General features: G+C 43.9%; 1 protein-coding gene across 5 annotated transcripts in view; it reads right to left on the bottom strand.

Moving 5' to 3' along the window:
* Positions 1-12,500, bottom strand: part of LOC128684986 (genetic suppressor element 1) — a 630,479-nt gene that overhangs the window by 270,085 nt on the left and 347,894 nt on the right. The window lies entirely within an intron of this gene.

Here is a 12,500-nt window from a genome sequence, read left to right as displayed (position 1 = left end):
TAAGACGAGGTTTGATAAAGCTCATGGAGCGGGCAGAGAGAGGGCCCAGTAGCAACCGGTGAAGAGGCGGGGCCAGGAGCTAAGACTCGACCCTTGCAACCACAAATAGGTGAGTACAAATAGGTGAGTACACACACACACACACACACACACACACACACACACACACACACACACACACACACACACACACACACACACACACACACACACACACACACACAAGGCTCATGGAGCAAGGAGAGTGTGACCTAGTAGCGACCAGTGAAGTGAGGGGCCAGAAGCTATGAATCGACCCCTGTAACATAACTCACTGATACTTGTAACATAACTCACTGCTACTTGTAACATAACTCACTGATACTTGTAACATAACTCACTGATACTTGTAACATAACTCACTGCTACTTGTAACATAACTCACTGCTACTTGTAACATAACTCACTGCTACTTGTAACATAACTCACTGATACTTGTAACATAACTCACTGATACTTGTAACATAACTCACTGATACTTGTAACATAACTCACTGCTACTTGTAACATAACTCACTGATACTTGTAACATAACTCACTGCTACTTGTAACATAACTCACTGATACTTGTAACATAACTCACTGATACTTGTAACATAACTCACTGATACTTGTAACATAACTCACTGATACTTGTAACATAACTCACTGATACTTGTAACATAACTCACTGATACTTGTAACATAACTCACTGCTACTTGTAACATAACTCACTGATACTTGTAACATAACTCACTGATACTTGTAACATAACTCACTGATACTTGTAACATAACTCACTGATACTTGTAACATAACTCACTGATACTTGTAACATAACTCACTGCTACTTGTAACATAACTCACTGATACTTGTAACATAACTCACTGATACTTGTAACATAACTCACTGATACTTGTAACATAACTCACTGATACTTGTAACATAACTCACTGATACTTGTAACATAACTCACTGATACTTGTAACATAACTCACTGATACTTGTAACATAACTCACTGATACTTGTAACATAACTCACTGATACTTGTAACATAACTCACTGATACTTGTAACATAACTCACTGCTACTTGTAACATAACTCACTGATACTTGTAACATAACTCACTGATACTTGTAACATAACTCACTGATACTTGTAACATAACTCACTGCTACTTGTAACATAACTCACTGATACTTGTAACATAACTCACTGCTACTTGTAACATAACTCACTGATACTTGTAACATAACTCACTGATACTTGTAACATAACTCACTGCTACTTGTAACATAACTCACTGCTACTTGTAACATAACTCACTGATACTTGTAACATAACTCACTGATACTTGTAACATAACTCACTGATACTTGTAACATAACTCACTGATACTTGTAACATAACTCACTGCTACTTGTAACATAACTCACTGATACTTGTAACATAACTCACTGATACTTGTAACATCACACTTCACGGAAGTAGTTATTCAGTTTCCTTTTAAAAACAACATTTGCTCCAACACTTCCTGATATTTGCTGTAAGCCGCTGAAGAGTCTTGGATCCCGCATGTTGACACCACCACCACCGCTCTTCACAAAACACACACACACACACACACACACACACACACACACACACACACACACACACACACACACACACACATCAATAGTTACATTTATTATACTACAACAACCACCACTATTGCTACTACTACCAGCAAGACAAGCACCAGTACCTGTAGCTGCTTCACTAGTTGCTCTACCACCAACCACGACACTCACTCACCTGAAACAAGAAAAAGTTAATTATTTATCTCAGTCAATCTTAGTCTACTTGAGTCTACCTGAGTCTACCTGTTGTCAACACAATGTTGTGGTGTTGGTCATCACAACACAGTGTGGTGGTGGTCACCACAACACAGTGTGGTGGTGGTCATCACAACACAGTGTGGTGGTGGTCACCACAACACAGTGTGGTGGTGGTCACCACAACACAGTGTGGTGGTGGTCATCACAACACAGTGTGGTGGTGGTCACCACAACACAGTGTGGTGGTGGTCACCACAACACAGTGTGGTGGTGGTCACCACAACACAGTGTGGTGGTGGTCACCACAACACAGTGTGGTGGTGGTCACCACAACACAGTGTGGTGGTGGTCATCACAACACAGTGTGGTGGTGGTCATCACAACACAGTGTGGTGGTGGTCATCACAACACAGTGTGGTGGTGGTCACCACAACACAGTGTGGTGGTGGTCATCACAACACAGTGTGGTGGTGGTCATCACAACACAGTGTGGTGGTGGTCATCACAACAAAGTGTGGTGGTGGTCACCACAACACAGTGTGGTGGTGGTCATCACAACACAGTGTCGTGGTGGTCATCACAACACAGTGTGGTGGTGGTCATCACAACAAAGTGTGGTGGTGGTCATCACAACACAGTGTGGTGGTGGTCACCACAACACAGTGTGGTGGTGGTCATCACAACACAGTGTGGTGGTGGTCATCACAACACAGTGTGGTGGTGGTCATCACAACACAGTGTGGTGGTGGTCATCACAACACAGTGTGGTGGTGGTCATCACAACACAGTGTGGTGGTGGTCATCACAACACAGTGTGGTGGTGGTCACCACAACACAGTGTGGTGGTGGTCACCACAACACAGTGTGGTGGTGGTCACAACAACACAGTGTGGTGGTGGTCACCACAACACAGTGTGGTGGTGGTCACCACAACACAGTGTGGTGGTGGTCACAACAACACAGTGTGGTGGTGGTCACCACAACACAGTGTGGTGGTGGTCACAACAACACAGTGTGGTGGTGGTCACAACAACACAGTGTGGTGGTGGTCACCACAACACAGTGTGGTGGTGGTCATCACAACACAGTGTGGTGGTGGTCATCACAACACAGTGTGGTGGTGGTCACCACAACACAGTGTGGTGGTGGTCACAACAACACAGTGTGGTGGTGGTCATCACAACACAGTGTGGTGGTGGTCACAACACAGTGTGATGGTGGTCATCACAACACAGTGTGGTGGTGGTCACCACAACACAGTGTGGTGGTGGTCATCACAACACAGTGTGGTGGTGGTCACCACAACACAGTGTGGTGGTGGTCATCACAACACAGTGTGGTGGTGGCCATCACAACACAGTGTGGTGGTGGTCATCACAACACAGTGTGGTGGTGGTCATCACAACACAGTGTGGTGGTGGTCACCACAACACAGTGTGGTGGTGGTCACCACAACACAGTGTGGTGGTGGTCACCACAACACAGTGTGGTGGTGGTCATCACAACACAGTGTGGTGGTGGTCATCACAACACAGTGTGGTGGTGGCCATCACAACACAGTGTGGTGGTGGTCACCACAACACAGTGTGGTGGTGGTCATCACAACACAGTGTGGTGGTGGCCATCACAACACAGTGTGGTGGTGGCCATCACAACACAGTGTGGTGGTGGCCATCACAACACAGTGTGGTGGTGGCCATCACAACACAGTGTGGTGGTGGCCATCACAACACAGTGTGGTGGTGGGGTCAACATTAACATAAGCCACAGTCTCACACGCAAATCGACGTCCATTTGAATGTAATTAACTAATTAGATACGGTATATATTTCTCAAATTTCCAGCGTTTGTGTGTATGAGAGAGAGAGAGAGAGAGAGAGAGAGAGAGAGAGAGAGAGAGAGAGAGAGAGAGAGAGAGAGAGAGAGAGAGAGAGAGAGAGAGAGAGAGAGAGAGAGAGAGAGAGTGTTTGCATGTGTGCAGTTCTTCTTTAAAGTTTAATTTATCTTGCTTTGTTAACCCTTACTTTCCATGTGTGACTGCAGTGTTACTATCACGCCAGCAAGGAACTTTTCCCAACTTTCATGGTGCTGGGCCAGTCAGTGACCGAGTACGCTGCCCCATCATGGAGCCCACACCTGCTCACCCACCTGCAGAACCTCGAAAAATTGCAAATATTTGCAAGTAGACTAGTGGCAGAGCAATGCACCACTTTGAGAGGTTGTGGGAAGTGAACCTGACCACCTTAGGGGAGAGAACAAGGCGATACATGAAATATTGTGTAGTTTTAAAAATAGCTTAGACAAATATATGTGTGGGTGTGGGTGGGTGTGAGTTGGACCCGACTGGCTCGGGCCAGTGGGTCTGATGCAGTCGTTCCTTCTTTCTTATTCTCTTATCATTATAACTTACTATATCCAGTGATGTAATGATTTGATAAGAAACACACAAGTTTAAGAATGAGATGACAGTCAAACATTAGTCAAACTTTATGAGGAAACGTTTCGCCAGCCAGTGACCTCTTCAGTCCATTGCAGTGGAAAACGGTGAAAGATGTGAGATTATCCGAAGAGCGGTGGCGCACCTAGAATGGAGTGGGCTCATATATGACAACCAGCACGGCTTCAGGGAAGGGAAATCTTGCGTCACAAACCTACTGGAGTTCTATGACAAGGTAACAGAAGTGAGACAGGAGAAAGTGAGATGGGTAGACTGTATCTTCTTGGACTGTAACAAGGCTTTCGACACAGTACTACACAAGAGACTGGTTCAAGAGCTAGAGGACCCGGCAGGAATAAAGGGAAAGTACTGCAATGGGTCGTGTGTTAGTATGTGACGAGGTGTCAGAGTGGGTGAATGTGTCGAGTGGGGCTCCACAAGGGTCAGTCCTAGGTCCGGTGCTGTTTCTGGTTTATGTGAACATGACGGAAGGGACAGACTCAGGAGGTGAACAAAGATGTGGTGATACCGACAAGATGTGGAAAAAGACAATTATGTCCAGTTCAGGACAATTGTACATAAATGTATTTTTCCACAGATTCAGAGTTGACCCTGTTGGCAGACGATGTGAGGCTAATGAGGAGACTACAAGTGGACGAGGATCAGGAAAGCCTACAAAGGGGATCTGGACAGTCTGAAAGCCTGGTCCGACAAATGGTTCTTGGAGTTTAATTACAGCAAGTTATGAAGCAAAATTATGAAGCTTGGGAAACGACAAAGAAGACTGCAAACGGAGTACAGTTTAAGAGGTCAAAGGCTGCAAAACTCACTTAAAGAAAAGGATCTTGGGGTGAGCATCATATCGAACACATCTGAGACGCACATCAATCAAATAACTGCTGCAGCATATGGGCGCCTGGCAAACCTAAGAATAATGTTTCGACATCTAAGTAACGAGTAATTCACGACACTGTACACTGTGTACGTCAGGCCTATACTGGAGTATGCAGCACCAGTATGAAACCACACCTGGTCAAGCACGTCAAGAAATTGGAGAAAGTGCAAAGAGTTGCAACAAGGCTAGTCCCGGAGCTAAGGGGCATGTCCTACGAGGAGAAGTTAACGGAACTCAACCTGACGACACTGGAGGACAGCAGAGATAGGGGAGATATAATAACGACATATAAAATATTAAGAGGAACTGACAAGGTGGATAGGGACAGAATGTTCCAGAGATGGGACACAGCAACAGGGATGTAAGGAAGTATTTCTTCAATCATAGAGTTGTCAGAAAGTGGAACAATCTGAAGAGTGATGTACTGGAGACAGGTACCATACATAGCTTTAAGAAGAGGTATGATAAATCTCATGGAGCAGGGAGAGAGTGGACCTAATAGCGACCATCGAAGAAATGGGGCCAGGAGTTGTAAATTGACCCCGTCAACTACAAATAGGTGAATACAAACAGATGAGAACACAAGTACAAACACACATGTACAAACACACACACACACACACACACACACACACACACACACACACACACACACACACACACACACACACACACACACACACACACGAACACACATACACACTCCCATATAATCAATAGAGCAGCAGTGTTACCTGCCCCATCACTAGTACCAGCAAGAGTACCAACACCTGCAGCAGGGGTAAGTGACAGCAGGGGCAAGTGACAGCAGGGTCAAGTGACAGCAGGGTCAAGTGACAGCAGGGACAAGTGATGGCAGGGGCAAGTGATGGTAGGTCCAAGTGACGGCAGGGGCAAGTGATGGCAGGGGCAAGTGATGACAGGGGTGACAGTAGGGACCAATGGCGGCAGAGGCAAGTGATGGCAGGGGTAAGTGACAGCAGGGCCAAGTGATGGCAAGGACAAGTGATGGCAGGGGTAAGTAACAGCAGAGACAATTGGCGGTAGGGGCAAGTGATGGCAGGAGCAAGTGACAGCAGGGGCAAGTGATAGCAGGGGCAAGTGGTGGACTTGCAGGAGTAAATTACGACGTACCTTCGTCGCCTACGTTCCAAGGAATACAGATGAAGGGACCTCAAGCATTTCCAGTAATTTAGATGTTTGACTGTGTGTGTATAACGCCAGTGAACGTTGTCTGCACGTTTTTCAGGTAAGCAGTCTCAACTGCCTTATATGGAACTGGTAGTACAGAGCAATATTCCAGCCTGGAGAGACCAAGTGACTTGAACAATATCACCGGCTCAGCATCTTTCGTCTTGAAACTTCCATACACAAATAACCTGTACACAGGAGACTGGAGCTTATGATGACGTTTCGGTCCAATTTGGACTATTATCTAGTTACAAGGAAGCGCGCAGGGAAGGGACTCTAATAATGCTCTTTTCTGTCATGTTAGATATCACAGCTATCGTATTAACTGGTCCTCTGCCATAACTGTCTAACTTTCTTCTAGCCTTCACAGTCGCCGTCTTGTTGAGGCTTCACTTATACACAACTTTCTTAATATGAATCTTAGTTTTGGCCTTGTCTCTGTAAATGTCTTCCTTTCTCATTACATTGTCAAATGACCTCATGGATCATTAGCTCTCCTGCACGGCTTCTCCTTTCTCTTGTTCTTAGACTACCTCCACTATTACTTCTACTTCTACTACTACTACTACTACTACTACTACTACTACTACTACTACTACTACACAGTAGCCTTCTTCAGTCAAATACAAAGGCAATACTAGAAATGAAATAAAGATGATGTAATCAGTCTGTCAACCTTGGAGGAAAAGTATTTGAGGTTGTCAGTCCCTCAGCCTGCAGGCTGACGGACTGACAACCTCAAATACTTTTTCTGTACATACGGAAATATTGTGCTAATGGGGGATTTTAACTTTAGACGAACTGACTTGAGTAATTTGACAGGAAATTAAGAGTCAAATGACTTTCTTGATACGATTCACGATTGTTTTTTAAAACAGTTTGTGACAGAACCAAGTAGAGGAAATAACCTCCTTGACTTGGTTCTTGCCAGCAGGGAATCACTAATTAATAATCTTGAGGTTAATGATGAGCTTGGGGAGAGTGATCACAAATCACTCAGTTTTAATATATTATGGAATTCCCCTAATAATGACAATCAAGTCTTTGTCCCTGACTTCTGCTTGGCTGATTTCATAGGACTGAGAAATTACCTGGATGGGCTGAACTGGAATGACCTGACTATGGGTCAGGTAGGTGGTGATGGTTGCCGATATGACGTTTTCCAGAGCATAGTTCTAGCTGCTCAGACAACTTATACTCCAAATAGGGAAATCAGATCAAACAAAAATGATCTTAAATGGATAAACAATAGATTAAAACATCTCATTAGTCAAAAGAATCAAAAGAGGAGAGAAGCAGTTAAGAAATCATTATATTCAGTTAGAGAAATAAAAAAGGGAATAAAAAAAGCAAAGAGAGATTATGAGGTTAAAGTTGTAAGGGAATCGAAGACTAACCCAAAAGGATTCTTTCAGGTATACATAAATAAGATTACGGACAAGATAGGCCCACTCAGAAGTTACTCGGGTCAGCTCACTGATAGTGATAAGGTAATATGTAGAATTTTGAACACTTCCTCTCAGATTTTACACAGGAAGATACTAGTGATATTCCAGAAATAAATTATGCAGAACAGGATGATAAACTATGCACGGTTAGGGTCACAAGTGACATGGTCCTTAGACAAATATATAAATTAAAACTTAACAAATCCCCAGGCACTGATGAGCTGTATGCAAGGATTCTAAAGGAATGTAAAGAGGAGCTTAACAAACCTCTGGCTAATCTTTTCAACATATCACTACAAACTGGCATGGTGCCAGATAAGTGGAAAATGGCAAATGTGATACCTATTTTCAAAGCAGGTGACAGGTCCTTAGCTTCGAACTATAGACCAATAAGCCTGACCTCCATAGTGGGAAAATTTATGGAATCAATAATTGCCGGGGCAATTCATAGCCATCTTGAAAAGCATAAATTGATCAACGAATCTCAGCATGGTTTTACAAAAGGACATTCCTGCCTTATGAATTTATTAACTTTTCTCACTATGGTATTTGAGAAGGTGGATCACGGTAATGAATATGATATTGTGTATATGGAGTTCAGTAAGGCTTTTGATAGTCCCACATCAGAGACTATTGAGGAGAATTATGGCACGCGGAATAGGAGAATTTTTTTTCCTGGATAGAGGCATGGTTGACAGATAGGAAGCAGAGAGTTTGCGTCACGAGCGGTGTTCCACAGGGGTCAGTGTTGGGCCCTTTGTTGTTCACAATCTACATAAATGACATAGATGAGTGAATAGCAATATAAGCAAGTGTGCTGATGACACCAAAATAGGCTGTTCAATTCATTCTGACGAGGACATTAGAGCACTCCAGCAAGATTTAAATAGACTGATGCAGTGGTCGGAGAAGTGACAAGTGCAGTTTAATATAGACAAATGCAAAGTTCTAAACATTGGACAGGAAAATAACCATGCCACATATAAACTAAATAATGTAGATCTTAATATTACTGATTGTGGAAAGGATTTTGGCGTTCTGGTTAGCAGTAATCTAATAGAGGGAGCAAGAAAGTTAAGTCTCTGTAAAAATATATTAAGTTCAAAATAATTTGGCCAAAGACACAAGATGTCATCCACATATCTGAACCACTTAGCTTCACAGTGTATGACATCTTTCAACAGTTTAGTCTCAAAAAAACTCCATATACAAACTGCTTGCTTAATAGTGGAGACAATGGATTTCTCATAGCCATTCCCTGCCTTTGAGAGTAATATTTCCCTTCAAAATCAAACTTGCAATCATCCACACACAACTTAATCAACCCAATAATAATGTTCCTATCAAATGGCATGGGAAATTCATCTAATTCTTCCTCCAGATAAGTTAACAAATCAGGGACAGGGACACAAGTGAACAAAACTGTGACGTTGAAACTTACTAGCATGAAATGTTTAGACAGGTTGACATTTTGCAATTTATCAATGAGATCAACATTGTTTTTCATGTGAGCTTCCCAGATGTTGCTAAGTAATGGAGTTAATACTTTTACCAACCATTTTGACAAGGGATAGGTAGCCGATCATACGGAGCTAATAATAGGTCTTGCTGGATAACAGCTTGTCAATATCTTGAAAGCTAACATTAAAAACAATGTTGATCTCACTGACAAACTGACAAAAACCAATGGAATTTTGAGGAGTTGGAGAGAGGAGACAAAGGAGAAGCAAGGGATTATATAATAGGAACACTTCAGTCCGGATGTCCCAAGGTGGTAATTGGATTGATGTATAACGTACCACAGAACAGCAGGAGGACAAGGCAAGAATATGATGAGAGTAACAGAGGGGTGGTTGATACACTGGCTGAAGTGGCCAAAAGGGCTCATTTGGGCAGAGCAAAGCTAATAGTTGTGGGTGACTTCAATCACAAAGAAACTGACTGGGAAAACCTGGAGCCACATGGGGCCCCAGAAATGTGGAAGGCTAAGATGATGGAAGTGGTACTGGAAAACCTCATGCATCAACACATTAGGGACACTACCAGAGAGAGAGGAGAGGATGAACAAACAAGACTAGACCTAGTATTCACCTTGAGTATTGCAGAGATTGAGGACACCACATATGAGAGGCCCCTCGGGGCTAGTGATCCTGTAGTTTTGAGCTTCGAGATGGAAGCAAGAAGGGCAGGACGAATGAAGCTAAACTATAAGAGAGGGGACTACAGAGGCATGAGGAATTTCCTGCACAAGGTTGAATAGGACAGAGAATTGGCAGGGAAATCAGTAAACTAGAGGATGGAATATTTGACAACAATATGCAAGGAAGCAGAGGAGAGGTGTGTACCAAGGGGTAACACAAATAATAAGAAGGCTAAGACGAGCCCTTGGTTCACCCAAAGGTGTAGAGAGACTAAAACCAAGAGCGCTAAAGAATTAAAGAAGTACAGAAGGTAAAGGACCCATAAGAATAAGGAGATTAGTCGAAGAGCCAGAAATGAATATGCTCAGGTAAGGAGGGAGGCCCAACGACAATACGAAAATGACATAGCAGTAAAAGCCAAGTCCAACCCAAAGCTGTTGTACAGTCACATCAGGAGGAAAACAACAGACAGGGATAAGGTAATCAGGCTGAGGAAGGAAGGAGGGGAGATCACAAGAAACGACCGAGAAGTATGTGAGGAGCTCAACATGAGATTTAAAGTATTCACAGTGGAGATAGAAAGGTCTCCAGAAAGACAGTGGTGGGGTACACCATCAAATGCTGGACACAACACATACAACCGAGGAGATGAAGAGGCTGCTAAGCAAACTAGATACCTCTAAGACGATGGGGCTATATAACATCTTTCTGTGGGTCCTGAGAGAGGGAGCAAAGGTGCTCTGTGTATCACTAACAACAATCTTAAACACATCTATCGAAACAGGGCGACACCCTGAGGTATGGAAGACAGCAAATGTAATCGCAATTTTTAAAATAAGGAGACAAGTATGCAGCATTAAACTACAGACCAGTGTCAGTGACATGTATAGTACGCAGTCATGGAGAAGATTATCAGGAGCAGAGTGATGGAGCACCTAAAAAGGAATGAGCTTATCAACGACAGCCAGCACATATTCAGGGACAGGAAATGCTGTGTCACAAACCTACTGGAGTTCTATGACAATGTAACAGCAGTAAGACAAGAGAGAGGGGTGGGTAGATTGCATTTTCTTGGACTGTTCCACACACAAGATTAGTGGAAAAGCTGGAGGACCAGGCAGGTATAACAGGGAAGGCACTGCAATGAATCAGAGAATACCTGACGGGAAGGCATCAGCGAGTCATGGTACATGATGAGGTGTCAGAGCGGGCGCCTATGACGAGTGGGGTTCCACAGGGGTCATTCCTAGGACTGGTGCCGTTTCTGGTATACGTAAATGACATGACTGAAGGAATAGACTCAGAAGTGTCCGTGTTTGCAGACAACGTGAAGTTAATGAGGAGAATTCAATCGGAGGAGGACCAGGACTACAAAGGGATCTGGAGTGGCTGCAGGCCTGGTCCAGCAACTGGCTCCTAGAGTTCAACCCCACCAAGTGCAAAGTCATGAAGATCGGGGAAGGGCAAAGAAGACAGCAGACAGAGTACAGTCTAGGGGAAGCCAAAGACTGCAAACCTCACTCAAGGAAAAGGATTTTGGGGTAAGTATAATACTGAGCACATCTCCTGAGGCGAATCAACCAAATAACTGCTGCAGCATTTGGGCGCCTGGCAAACCTAAGAATAGCATTCCGACATCTCAGTAAGGAATCGTTCAGGACTCTGTACACCGTGTACGTCAAGCCCATATTGGAGTATGCAGCACCAGTTTGGGACCCACACCTGGCCAAGCACATCAGGAAATTAGAGAACGTGCAAAGGTTTGCAACAAGACTAGTATCGGAGCTAAAGGGCATATCCTAAGGGGAGAGGTTAATGGAAATCGACCTGACGACACTGGAGGATAGGGGGTACATGATAACGACATATAAAATACAGAAACAGGATGTTCCAGAGATGAGACACAGCAACACGAGGTCACACATGGAAGTTGAAGACTCATATAAGTCAAAGGGATGTTAGGAAGTATTTCTTCATAGAGTTGTCAGGACATAGAATAGTCTGGAAAGTGATGTAGTGGAGGCAGGATCCATACATAGCTTTAAGAAGAGGTATGATAAAGCTCATGGAGCAGGGAGAGAGTCACCTAGTAGTGACCAGTGAAGAGGCGGGGCCAGGAGCTATGAATCGACTCCTGCAACCACAATCAGGTGAGTACACACACACACACACACACACACACACACACACACACACATACACACACAAACACACACACACACACACACACACACACACACACACACACACACACACACACACACACACACACACACACACACACACACACACACACACACACACACACACACACACACACACACACACACACACACACACATAAAGTACACTTTAAGGTGGTCTATATTTATGCTTGTGACTCAGGTCACGCAGTGTACCGTCACCTCAACTCACCTGTAATTACCTGCACTCACCTGTAATCACCTGGCTTTCCTCCAGCTTACCTGGACTTACTTGTAATTACCTGGGCTGACCTGTGTTCACCTGACCTCACCTGTAATTACTTACTGGCAATTGTTATCACC

The sequence above is a fragment of the Cherax quadricarinatus genome, chromosome 5 (genome assembly GCF_038502225.1).
Source record: "Cherax quadricarinatus isolate ZL_2023a chromosome 5, ASM3850222v1, whole genome shotgun sequence".
Taxonomy (NCBI): domain Eukaryota; kingdom Metazoa; phylum Arthropoda; class Malacostraca; order Decapoda; family Parastacidae; genus Cherax; species Cherax quadricarinatus.
Note: the sequence above shows the minus strand (reverse complement) of the source record. Positions and strands in the feature narration are given on the sequence as shown.